Raw genomic sequence first — 14,206 nt, forward strand, 5'->3', positions numbered from 1 at the left:
TAGCAGGCGACGACATGGAGAGGCTCAGGCGGGAGTTGGTGGAGCCGCCGAGCAAGGGCACACAGGAAAAGCATGAAGCAGATTAGCGGCGGATGGATATGGCACGACAGCATGACGATGGAGACCACCGCGGTGGCGGACACAACATGGGTCGCACGCAGCCGGGCGAGCTTGGACTCTCCCTACAGATCTGGCTACAGGAGTGGCAACGAACGAGACGAGAAGGAGGATGAGGTGGAGCCCTGAAGCTTTCTCGCCGGCAGCGGCGGGGGTTGAGGCAGGGACAGACCTAGTGGCTATGGGTTGAGGATGGCGCGTATGAGCCAAGGTCATGCGGGACGCGCATGGGAGTGCGTCGGTCGCGACCAGAGTCCGAGCTTGTCCGAAACACGCACGGGAGCGCGAGCAGAGGTTAGAGCGAGAACGAGGAGGACTGTGGCTGAAGAAAAAGGTGTCTGATACGTCCATTTTGCATCATGCTTTTACATTGGTATTTATTGCATTATGGGCTGTTAATACACATTGTGGTACAATACTTATGCCTTTTCTTTCTTATTTTACAAGGTTTACATGAAGAGGGAGAATGCTGGTAGCTTGAATTCTGGACCGGAAAAGGAGCAAATCTGAGAGACCTATTCTGCACAACTCCAAAAGTCGTAAAAACTTACGGAGAATTATTTTGGAATATATAAAAAAATTTGGGCGAAAGAAATACATCAGGGGACCCACCAGGTGGCCACAAGCCAGGGGCGTGGCCTACCCCCCTGGGTGCGCACTGCATGCATGTGGGCCCCCTGGCATGCCTCTGGTGCCCATTTTCTACTATATGAAGGGTTTTGACCTGGAAAAAATCATATCAGAACTTTCGGGGAGAAGTGCCACCGTCTTGAGGTGGAACTTCGGCAGAACCAGTCTAGAGCTTCGGCAGAGCTATTCTGCCGGGAAAACTTTCCTCCTGGAGGGGGAAATCGAAGCCATCGTCAACACCAATGACCCTCTCATCGAGAGGGCTCAATCTTCATCAACATCTTCATCAGCACCATCTCCTCTCCAAACCCTAGTTCATCTCTTGTATCCGATCTTTGTCTCAAAACCTCATATTGGTACCTGTGGGTTGCTAGTAGTGTAGATTACTCCTTGTATTTGATGCTAGTTGGTTTACTTGGTGGAATATCATATGTTCAGATCCTTAATGATTATTAATACTCATCTTAGTATGAACATGAATATGCTTTGTGAGTAATTACATTTTTTCTTGAGGACATGGGATAAGTCTTGCTATAAGTAATCATGTGAATTTGGTATTTGTTCGATATTTCGATGAGATGTATGTTGTCTCTCCTCTAGTGGTGTCATGTGAACGTCGACTCCATGACACTTCACCATTATTTGGGCCTAGGCGAAGGCATTGGTAAGTAATAAGTAGATGATGGGTTGCTAGAGTGACAGAAGCTTAAACCCTAGTTTATGTGTTGCTTCATAAGGGGCTGATTTGGATCCATATGTTTCATGCTATGGTTAGATTTATCTTAACTCTTCTTTCGTGGTTGAGGATGCTTGCGACAGAGTTTAATCATAAGTGGGATGTTTGTCCATGATGGGGTTATAGTCCTAGGGTAGGGTCATAGGTCTGCCCTGAAGGTCCAACCCAAGGACTACCCCTCATAAGGGACAAGACCCTTAGTCAGTTCCGACTGAACTAAGGAGTTCCCTTCATCCAGTCGGTAACAGATCCTCGACCGTCCAGTCGGAGATTAGCATTCGGAGTTTATCAAACTAATCGACTGGATTCCACTCTGTGCATCGTAACCCCCTGGAGGGAAACGGTCATACGTTTCTGTGTGCATTTATTAGCATTTAAGACGTACATTACCTGTAACGTAGGCATTTAATCGCCACTACTCCACCCCTGTGCACCGAACCGTTGTGGAGGGCAGCGCACTCTATATAAGCCACCCTCCCCCACTGGTGCAGGGGTTAGCAATTCACTGTATTCTACATTCCACTCGACAACAAGCTCCCTGAGCACTGAGACGTAGGGCTATTACCTCCACCGCAGAGGGGCATGAACTCATACAACCTCGCCGTAGCTAAGGCTCTGCCCATCCTTTCGTACCCTACAAATCTACTGTCAGGCTCATACCTACGTTAGTTGGCGCCCACCGTGGGGCCGGCGTCTAAGCGACTTCCGGCGAGTTTGCGACTACATCACTTCGTCATGTCGTTCGGTGGAGATTCGAGCATGGGTCACGAGATCTTCTTCGGCGCTCTCTCCTTCATCGTCGACGATTCGGCATGGCTTCGGGATGCCCCTCTCGACGTCGAGGCGCTTCCCCGCCGCGGGGCTATGGACTTCCGTGCCGGCGCCCGCGGCATTCTTCTTCTCCAGCAGTCGGCTCCGGTGTCGACCTACACCGCCGTCACGCGCCGCAACAAGCGGTCCCGTCGTCCGCGGCTCCAGCGTTGGGTGCAACACGCCCAGGCACGCCAGAACGCGTCTTCACAAGTGGCGGTTCTAGAGTCGGTTGTGGTTGCCCCGTCGTCCCAGCGCTCGGACTCGGTTCCGACCGAGTTTCCTTCCGAGTACGCGGGTCGCGGGCCTGCAGCAGAAGTACACATGGCCAACTCCCACGAAGATCCCCGTCAAGCCGGCCAGAACGAGCACGAGATTGGCGAAACATTCGGTGCGCGTCGTCCGCCTTGCCGTTCTGCCAGTCGGCACACTCGGCGGAGCAACGTGGAGTTGTTCCGCACACCCCTCCTCAACTTGGTTGCGGCTGCCAAGATAGCCGATTCCCTCAGCCGACTGATTCAGAGGCTGGCAGGGGGATCAAGCAAATCCGCGCCCCGTTGCACACGGCGCAGCAACAAAATTCGGCAGTCTCCGTGTCGCACAACAGAATCTACAATAGTTCTGTTCATGCGAATACGCATCGGTCAGTTCATAGCCCTGGTTCTCATCAGCGACACAGAGGAGGCAGCCGTTCCATAAATCCCGAAGATCGTCGCCGTTCACGCACCCCTCCGCGGGGTGGGCCCTACGGGCCCCGACATCATGATGATAGGCGTTCAGTCGGTGGCACTTACGACCCAAGGCCCGACGCTAGAGGGCATATCGCCCAGCGGAGGGTCGACAGGGGCCGAGCCCACCGCGATGGTTACGATATTGACCGTCCGAGTGGAAGCAGGACCATCGTTTCTGGTCCCGAGTGTTTCAGTCGAGCCATCCGTTCGGCTGACATCCCTCCCAACTTCCGGTTGGCGACGGAATTAGCAAGTTTATAGGAGAGTCCAAGCCAGAAACGTGGCTGGATGATTACCGAGTGGCAGTCCAGGTCGGAGGAGGAGACGACCATGTCGCCATGAAGCACCTCCCTCTGATGCTCGACGGCTCGGCGCGAGCGTGGCTGAACCAGTTGGCCCCCTCAAGCATCTACAGCTGGGCAGATCTGGCCCGAGTGTTCATCAGGACCTTCGAAGGGACATGCAAGCGCCCTGCTGGCCTCGTGGAGCTCCAGCACTGCGTCCAGAAGCAGAATGAGCCCCTGCGTGATTTCATTCAGCGTTGGACAACTCTCTACCACACAGTGGAGAACGTCACAAAGCATCAAGCAGTCTGCGCCTTCAAGGCAGGCGTGCGGTACAGGGATCTGTACCTGAAGTTCGGCCAAACAGGCGACATCTCCATGAGCAAGATGATGGAGATAGCAGCACGCTATGCAAATGACGAAGAAGAGGATCGCATCCGAAGCGGCAAGCACAAAACAGTCGCTGATGGAGATGGGAATAACACTCGGAAGCAGAAGCAGAAAGTTTCGTCCACTCAGCAGGCAGAAGCTGCAGCCGTAACCAATGCCAAGTTCAAGGGCAAAGGGAAGGCTCAGTTCACCCCCAAGAAGAAGCAGTTCAATAACCCCATCCTGGACCAGCCATGTCCGGTTCATACGAAGATGGATGAAGAGGGCAACCCCATATATGCGAAGCATACCACTCGAGAGTGTCGCCTCCTGATCCAGGGGTTCAGCGAAGGGCAACCAAGTGAAAAGGACAATGAACAGGATGAGGAGGAGAAGGAGGATCCGTTCCCCCAAGTCCATGCAACACTGATGATTTTTGCTGACGTTGAGAGCAAGAGTCGACTGAAGCTGGTAAACAGGGAGGTGAACATGGCCACCCCTACCAACCCCAAGTTCCTCAAATGGTCTCAGACTGCGATCACCTTTGACCAGTCGGATCATCCAGCACACGTACCCACCCCAGGGAGACAGGCTCTGGTCGTCGACCCGGCGGTGGAGGGAGTCCGACTGCGCAAAGTCCTCATGGACGGCGACAGTGGCTTGAACATCATGTACGCCGACACTCTCAAGGGGATGGGCATTCCGATGTCCAAACTCAGCGAGAGCAGCATGCAGTTCCATGGAGTCGTCCCTGGACGAAAGGCCAAGTCACTCGGCCAGATCGCGTTGGACGTCGTTTTCGGCTCCGACAAGAACTTCCGCAAGGAAAAGCTGACGTTCGAAGTGGTGGACTTCCAGAGCGCTTACCACGCAATTCTGGGCCGCCCAGCGTATGCGCGTTTCATGGCCCGTCCGTGTTACGTATACCTAAAGCTGAAGATGCCAGGCCCGAAAGGTGTGATCACCATCACGGGCAATCGACAGCGGGCCGAAGAGTGTCTGCAGCAGGGATCAAGAATCATCGACCAGCAGATGGCCGTCCTCGAGCTTGATGAGTACAAGAAAACAGTCGACCCTGGTGACTTGATGCGTTTGAAGAAGCTAGCTTCGGAGTCTGCATTCCAGTCGGCGGGAGAGATGAAGAGGGTCAGCATCCACCCGACGGACGCCACTGTTGCCCCGACGAACATCTCCACCACCCTCGATCCTAAATAGGAAGCCGAGCTCATCCAATTCCTCCGTGAGAACTGGGACATCTTTGCATGGAAACCCTCTGACATGCCAGGTGTACCCAGGGAGTTGGCTGAGCACCGACTGCATGTGGATCCCACCGCTCGGCCTGTCCGAGAACGCCTGCGTCGGTCCGCCGCGCACAAGAGGAAGGCAATCAGAGAAGAAGTGGCCAAGCTGTTGGCAGCCAACTGCATTCGCGAGGTTCACCACTCCGAGTGGCTCGCCAATGTTGTCATGGTGCCCAAGAAGGACAAGTCACTCCGAATGTGCATTGACTTCAAGCACCTCAATAAGGTCTACCCGAAAGACCATTTTCCGCTCCCCCGCATCGATCAAATTGTCGACTCGACTGCGGGTTGTGAGCGTCTGTCATTTCTTGATGCCTACTCGGGCTATCATCAGATCCGTCTGTATGGCCCCGATGAATTAAAGACAGCCTTCATCACCCCATTAGGGTGCTTCTGCTAAATCACTATGCCATTCGGTTTGAAGAATGCAGGAGCTACCTTTATGCGCATGATCCAAAAATGCCTCCTCGACCAGATCGGTCGGAATGTGGAGGCGTATATGGATGATATCGTAGTCAAGTCACGCAAAGGTTCCGACCTGCTGACTGACTTGGCAGAAACATTCGCCAACCTTCGTAGGTACGATATCAAGCTCAACCCCGCCAAATGTTCATTCGGCGTTCCCAGCGGAAAGTTACTCGGTTTCTTCATTTCCGAATGAGGGATCGATGTCAACCCCGAAAAGATCGGGACCATCGTCCGAATGGAGAGGCCGGTCAGAATACACAATGTTCAACGGCTCACAGGTTGCCTAGCGGCTTTGAGCAGGTTCATCAGTCGACTCGGCGAGAAAGCACTTCCTCTGTACCGACTCATGAAGAAATCAGATACTTTCGAGTGGACAGACGAAGCTCAAGTCGCATTCGACGACCTCAAAGTCCTACTTTCCACCCAGCCGGTTCTTACTGCTCCGCTCAGTAAAGAGCCCCTTCTTCTGTATATCGCGGCTACAAATCAAGTCGTCAGCAGTGTTCTTACAGTCGAACGAGAAGAAGGCAAAGCATACAAAGTTCAGTGGCCAGTGTATTACGTCTCCGAAGTCCTGACTCCTTCCAAGCAGAGGTATCCCCATTATCAAAAACTTATCTACGGGATTTACATGACTGCGAAGAAGGTAGCCCATTATTTCCAAGACCACTCGGTGTTTGTCGTTTCTGATGCTCCATTGGCGGAAATCCTCCACAATCAGGATGCATCAGGCCGAGTGGCGAAGTGGGCAATGGAGATGTTGTACTGCGATATCAAGTTCGAGGCCAAGAAAGCTATAAAGTCTCAAGGCCTGGCTGACTTCATAGCAGAATGGGTAGAACAGCAGCAACCGACCCACATCTACTCGACTCATCGGACAATGTTCTTCGATGGGTCCAAGATGTTGAATGGCTCCGGCGCTGGCGTTGTGGTCGTATCGCCAAAGGGCGACAAACTCAAATATGTGCTGCAGATACACTTTGATTCCTCCAACAATGAGGCAGAGTATGAAGCTCTCCTTTATGGACTGCGTATGGCCATCGCACTCGGCGTCCGTCGCTTGATGGTCTATGGCGATTCGGATTTGGTGGTTAATCATGTGATGAAAGAGTGGGACGTCAGGAACCCCACCATGACCACATACTGCAATGCAGTGAGGAAGCTCGAGAAGAAGTTTGAAGGTCTAGAACTCCACCATGTTCCGCGACTGAAGAACCAAGTAGCTGATGAGTTGGCAAAACTCGGATCCACTCGGAAACCAGTCCCGAGTGACGTCTGCCTCGAGCACCTCCACCTTCCTTCAGTCAAAGAAGATCCTTTCATAGAGGAACCAATACAACCAAAGAGTTCGACAGATCCTACTGAGGTCAACGTGCCAGCTGTGGTTGATCTGATCATGGAGATTCTTGCTGCCATCCCCGATTGGACTGTGCCGATCATTGCATATATCCTGAGGCAGGAATTACCAGAAGACGAAGCCCAAGCCAGGCAGATAGTCCGCAGGTCGAAGTCGTTCATGGTCATTGATGGCCAGTTGTACAAGGAAAGCGTTTCAGGCATTCTTCAACGATGCATCTCCCCAGAGGAGGGACAATTAATCCTGGAAGATATTCACTCGGGAACCTGCGGTCATCACGCCTCTTCGAGAGCGATCGTCGCCAAAGCATTCAGAGCTGGTTTCTTCTGGTTGCAGGCAAACGAAATGGCTAAAGATATGGTCGACCGATGTGAAGGCTGTCAGTTCTACTCCAACAAGTCCCACAAGCCAACATCTGCGTTGAAGACAATCCCTCTTGTGTGGCCGTTTGCAGTATGGGGATTAGATACAGTCGGTCCATTCAGGACAGGTCAAGGAGGATACACACATTTGTTGGTGGCAGTCAACAAGTTCACAAAATGGATTGAAGCCAAGCCCATTAAGAAGCTCGTGCCCTAACAGCCATCAAGTTTGTCAGGGACATCATCTCCAGATTCGGTGTACCTCACAGCATAATCACGGACAACGGGACAAACTTTGACTCGGACAGGTTCAAAGGTTTCTGTGCAAGCCAAGGAATCCGAGTGGATTTTGCATCCGTGGCGCATCCTCAATCCAATGGACAAGCAGAGCGGGTGAATTGAAGCCCCGACTCCTGCGAGAGGTGGGACATGCCGCTGGCGCATGGGTCACCGAGCTACCTTCAGTGCTTTGGGGTCTTCGCACAACCCCGAACAGATCTAGAGGGCGATCACCGTTCTTCCTCGTTTACGGAGCAGAATAAGTCCTTCCGAGTGACTTGCTTCACAATGCTCCACGAGTCGAACTCTTCTCCGAAGCTAAAGCAGAACAAGCAAGGCAAGACGGAGTGGACCTTCTAGAGGAGGAGCGCGAGATGGCACTGACTCGCTCATGTTGGAATTATGCCCTAGAGGCAATAATAAATATAGTTATTATTATAATTCCTGTATCAAGATAATCGTTTATTATCCATGCTATAATTGTATTGAATAAAGACTTATATACATGTGTGGATACATAGACAAAACACTGTCCCTAGCAAGCCTCTAGTTGGCTAGCCAGTTGATCAAAGATAGTCATGGTCTTTTGATTATGAACAAGGTGTTGTTGCTTGATAACTGGATCACGTCATTAGGAGAATCATGTGATGGACTAGACCCAAACTAATAGACGTAGCATGTTGATCGTGTCATTTTGTTGCTACTGTTTTCTGCGTGTCAAGTATTTGTTCCTATGACCATGAGATCATATAACTCACTGACACCGGAGCAATGCTTTGTGTGTATCAAACGTCGCAACGTAACTGGGTGACTATAAAGATGCTCTACAGGTATCTCCGAAGGTGTTCGTTGAGTTAGTATGGATCAAGACTGGGATTTGTCACTCCGTGTGATGAAGAGGTATCTCGGGGCCCACTCGGTAATACAACATCACACAAAAGCCTTACAAGCAATGTGACTTAGTGTAAGTTGCGGGATCTTGTATTACAGAACGAGTAAAGAGACTTGCCAGTAAACGAGATTGAAATAGGTATGCGGATACTGATGATCGAATCTCGGGCAAGTAACATACCGAAGGACAAAGGGAATGACATACGGGATTATATGAATTCTTGGCACTGAGGTTCAAACGATAAGATCTTCGTAGAATATGTGGGATCCAATATGGGCATCCAGGTCCCGCTATTGGATATTGACCGAGGAGTCACTCTGGTCATGTATGCATAGTTCTCGAACCCGCAGGGTCTGCACACTTAAGGTTCGATGTTGTTTTATGCGTATTTGAGTTATATGGTTGGTTACCGAATGTTGTTCGGAGTCCCGGATGAGATCACGGACGTCACGAGAGTTTCCGGAATGGCCTGGAAACGAAGATTGATATATAGGATGACCTCATTTGATTACCGGAAGGTTTTCGGAGTTACCGGGAATGTACCGGGAATGACGAATGGGTTCCGGGTGTTCACCGGGAGGGGGCAACCCACCCCGGGGAAGCCCATAGGCCTTGGGGTGGCGCACCAGCAAGTGGGCTGGTGGGACAGCCCAAGAAGGCCCTATGCGCCATAGGAAGAAAATCAAAGAGAAAAATAAAAAAAAGGAAGAGGTGGGAAAAAGGGGAAGGACTCCTCCTTCCAAACCTAGTTGGATTCGGTTTGTAAGGGGAGGACTCCCCCCCTTGGCTCGGCTGACCCCCTTGGGGCTCCTTGAGCCCCAAGGCAAGGCCCCCCCTCTCCCACCTATATATACAGATGTTTTAGGGCTGATTTGCGACAACTTTGCCACGGCAGCCCGACCACATATCTCCACGGTTTTACCTATGGATCGCGTTTCTGCGGAGCTCGGGCGGAGCCCTGCTGAGATTAGATCACCACCAACCTCTGGAGCGCCGTCACGCTGTCGGAGAACTCATCTACCTCTCCGTCTCTCTTGCTGGATCAAGAAGGCCGAGATCATCGTCGAGCTGTACGTGTGCTGAACGCGGAGGTGCCGTCCGTTCGGCACTAGATCGTGGGATGGATCGCGGGGCGGATCGAGGGACGTGAGGACGTTCCACTACATCAACCGCATTTCTTAATGCTTCTGCTGTGCGATCTACAAGGGTACGCAGATCGAATATCCCCTCTCGTAGATGGACATCACCATGATAGGTCTTCGTGCGCGTAGGAAATTTTTTGTTTCCCATGCGACGTTCCCCAACAGTGGCATCATGAGCTAGGTTCATGCATAGATGTCTTCTCGAGTAGAACACAAAAGTTTTTGTGGGCGGTGATGTGCGTTTTGCTGCCCTCCTTAGTCTTTTCTTGATTCCGCGGTATTGTTGGATTGAAGCGGCTTGGACCGACATTACTCGTACGCTTACGAGAGACTGGTTTCATCGCTATGAGTAACCCCGTTGCTCAAAGATGACTGGCAAGTGTCAGTTTCTCCAACTTTAGTTGAATCGGTTTTGACCGTGGAGGTCCTTGTATAAGGTTAAATAGCAATTCATATATCTACGTTGTGGTGTTTGCGTAAGTAAGATGCGATCCTACTAGATACCCATGGTCACCACGTAAAACATGCAACAACAAAACTAGAGGACGTCTAACTTGTTTTTGCAGGGTATGCTTGTGATGTGATATGGCCAATGATGTGACGTGATATATTGGATGTATGAGATGATCATGTCGTAATAGATAATATCGACTTGCACGTCGATGGTACGGCAACCGGCAGGAGCCATAGGGTTGTCTTTAAACTAACGTTTGTGCTTGCACATGCGTTTACTATTTTGCTAGGATGTAGCTTTAGTAGTAATAGCATGAGTAGCACGAGAACCCCGATGGCGACACGTTGATGGAGATCATGGTGTGGCGTCGGTGACAAGAAGATTGTGCCGGTGCTTTGATGATGGAGATCAAGGAGCACGTGATGATGGCCATATCATGTCACTTATGAATTGCATGTGATGTTAATCCTTTTATGCACCTTATTTTTCTTAGAACGACGGTAGCATTATGAGGTGATCTCTCACTAAAATTTCAAGACGAAATTGTGTTCTCCCCGACTGTGCACCGTTGCTACAGTTCGTCGTTTCGAGACACCACGTGATGATCGGGTGTGATAGACTCAACGTTCACATACAACGGGTGCAAAACAGTTGCACACGCGGAACACTCGGGTAAAGCTTGACGAGCCTAGCATGTGCAGACATGGCCTCGGAACACATGAGACCGAAAGGTCGATCATGAATCATATAGATGATATGATTAGCATAGGGATGCTTACCACTGAAACTATACTCAACTCACGTGATGATCGGACTTGAGCTAGTGTAAGTGGGTCATGAACCACTCAAATGACTAGAGAGATGTACTTTTTGAGTGGGAGTTTAGCAAGTAAATTGATTAAGTTAAACTCTAATTATCTTGAACATAGTCTAAGTCCACTTTGAATATATTTGTGTTGTAGATCATGGCTCACGCGACAGTCACCCTGAATTTTAATACGTTCCTAGAGAAAGCTAAGTTGAAAGATGATGGAAGCAACTTTGTAGACTGGGCTCGTAATCTTATGCTAATCTTACAAGCTGGGAAGAAGGATTATGTCCTTAATGCTGCGCTAGGAGATGAACCACCCGCTACGGCTGACCAGGATGTTAAGAACGCTTGGTTAACATGTAAGGAGGACTACTCAGTAGTTCAATGTGCAGTCTTGTATGGCTTAGAACCGGGACTTTAACGTCGCTTTGAGCGTCATGGAGCTTATGAGATGTTCCAGGAGTTGAAGTTTATCTTTCAGAAGAACGCCCGGATCGAGAGGTATGAGACCTCCGATAAAATCTATGCTTGCAAGATGGAGGAGAATTCGTTTGTGAGTGAACATGTGCTCAAAATGTCTAGGTACTCAAACCATCTAGCTGAACTGGGGATTGAACTCCCGCAAGAGGCTATCACTGACAGAATCCTTCAATCACTGCCGCCAAGCTATAAGGGCTTTGTGTTGAACTACAACATGCAAGGGATGAACAAGTCACCCGGCGAGTTGTTTGCGATGCTGAAAGTCGCAGAGTCTGAACTCCGTAAAGAGCATCAAGTGTTGATGGTGAATAAGACCACTAGTTTCAAGAGAAACGGCAAAGGCAAGAAGGGTAATTCAAAGAAGAGCGGCAAGCCTGTTGCCAATCCGACGAAGAAACCCAAAGCTGGACCTAAGCCTGAAACAGAGTGCTACTATTGCAAGGGTATGGGTCACCGGAAGCGCAACTGCCCCAAGTATCTGGCTGATAAGAAGGCGGCCAACGAAAAATCAGGTATATTTGATATACATGTTATTGATGTGTACTTAACCGACTCTCGTAGTAGTGCCTGGGTATTCGATACCGGTTCTGTTGCTCATATTTGCAACTCGAAACAGGAATTGCGGAATAGACGAAGGCTGGCGAAAGATGAAGTGGCGATGCGCGTAGGAAATGGTTCCAAGGTTGATGCAATCGCCGTCGGCACAGTTTCACTTCAGTTACCATCAGGATTAGTTATGAACTTGAATAATTGTTATTTAGTGCCTGCGTTGAGCATGAATATTATATCTGGATCTTGTTTATTGCGAGACGATTACTCTTTTAAGTCAGAGAATAATGGTTGTTCTATTTCTATGAGTAACATCTTTTATGGTCATGCACCCAATGTGAGAGGATTGTTCATATTGAATCTTGATAGTGATACACATATACATAACATTGAGACCAAAATAGTTAGAGTTAACAATGATAGCGCCATATTTTTGTGGCACTTCCGCTTAGGTCATATTGGTGTAAAACGGATGAAGAAACTCCATGCTGATGGACTTTTGGAGTCACTTGACTTTGATTCACTTGACACGAGCGAACCATGCCTCATGGGCAAGATGACTAAAACTCCGTTCTCCGGAACAATGGAGCGTGCCAGTGACTTGTTGGAAATCATACATACCGATGTGTGCGGTCCGATGAGCATAGAGGGACGCGGCGGATATCGTTATTTTCTCACCTTCACTGACGATTTGCGTAGATATGGTTATGTCTACTTAATGAAGCACAAGTCTGAAACATTTGAAAAGTTCAAGCAATTTCAGAGTGAAGTTGAAAATCATCGTAACAAGAAGATCAAGTTCCTACGGTCTGATCGTGGGGGTGAATATCTGAGTTTCGAGTTTGGTGCTCACTTAAGACAATGTGGAATTGTTTCACAGTTGACACCGCCTGGAACACCACAGCGTAATGGTGTGTTCGAACGTCGTAATCGTACTTTATTAGAGAAGGTGCGATCTATGATGTCTCTTACTGATTTGTCGTTATCATTTTGGGGTTATGCATTAGACACAACTGCATTCACTTTAAATAGGACACCATCAAAATCCGTTGAGACGACACCATACGAACTGTGGTATGGCAAAAGGCCAAAGTTATTGTTTCTTAAAGTTTGGGGATGTGATGCTTATGTCAAAAAGCTTCAGCTTGAAAAGCTGGAACCCAAAGCGGAAAAGTTCATCTTCATAGGTTACCCAAAAGAGACAGTTGGGTACACCTTCTATCTCAAATCCGAGGGCAAAGTGTTTGTTGCTAAAAACGGAGCTTTTCTTGAGAAGGAGTTTCTCTCGAGAGAATTGAGTGGGAGGAAGATAGAACTTGATGAGGTTGTCGAACCTCTCATCCCTCTAGATGGTGGCGCGGGGCAAGGGGAAACCTCTGTCATTGCGACGCCGGTTGAGGAGGAAGTTAATGATGATGATCATGAAACTCCGGTTCAAGTTCCTGTCGAACCACGCAGGTCGAGGAGACCACGTGCTGCTCCAGAGTGGTACGGTAATCCCGTTTTGTCAATCATGTTGTTAGACAACAATGAACCTGCAAATTATGAAGAAGCAATGGTGGGCCCAGATTCCAACAAATGGCTAGAGGCCATGAAGTCCGAGATAGGATCCATGTATGAGAACAAAGTGTGGACTTTGGAAGTACTACCTGAGGGCCGCAAGGCTATTCAGAACAAATGGATCTTTAAGAAGAAGACGGACGCTGGCGGCAATGTGACCGTTTATAAAGCTTGACTTGTGGCAAAGGGTTTTTCACAAGTTCAAGGAGTTGACTACGATGAGACATTCTCACCCGTAGCGATGCTTAAGTCCGTCAGAATCATGTTAGCAATAGCTGCATTTTTCGATTATGAAATCTGGCAGATGGATGTCAAAACGGCGTTCCTTAACGGTTTCCTTAAGGAAGAGTTGTATATGATAAAACCCGAAGGTTTTGTCGATTCTAAAAATGCTAACAAGGTGTGCAAGCTCCAGCGATCCATTTATGGACTGGTGCAAGCATCTCGGAGTTGGAACAAACGCTTTGATGAGGTGATCAAAGCATTTGGGTTTATACAAGTGGTTGGAGAATCTTGTATTTACAAGAAAGTGAGTGGGAGCTCTGTGGCATTTCTAATATTATATGTGGATGACAAATTGCTGATTAGAAACAACGTAGAGTTTTTGGAGAGCATAAAGGATTACTTGAATAAAAGTTTCTCTATGAAGGACCTAGGAGAAGCTGCTTACATTCTAGGCATTAAGATCTACAGGGATAGATCAAAACGCCTGATAGGACTTTCACAAAGCACATACCTTGACAAAGTTTTGAAGAGGTTCAAAATGGAACTGTCCAAGAAAGGGTTCTTGCCAGTTTTACAAGGTACGAGATTGAGTAAGACTCAGTGCCCAGCAACTGATAAGGATAGAGAGCATATGAGCACCGTCCCCTAT

Source organism: Hordeum vulgare, chromosome 3H, assembly GCF_904849725.1.
Source record: "Hordeum vulgare subsp. vulgare chromosome 3H, MorexV3_pseudomolecules_assembly, whole genome shotgun sequence".
NCBI lineage: Eukaryota > Viridiplantae > Streptophyta > Magnoliopsida > Poales > Poaceae > Hordeum > Hordeum vulgare.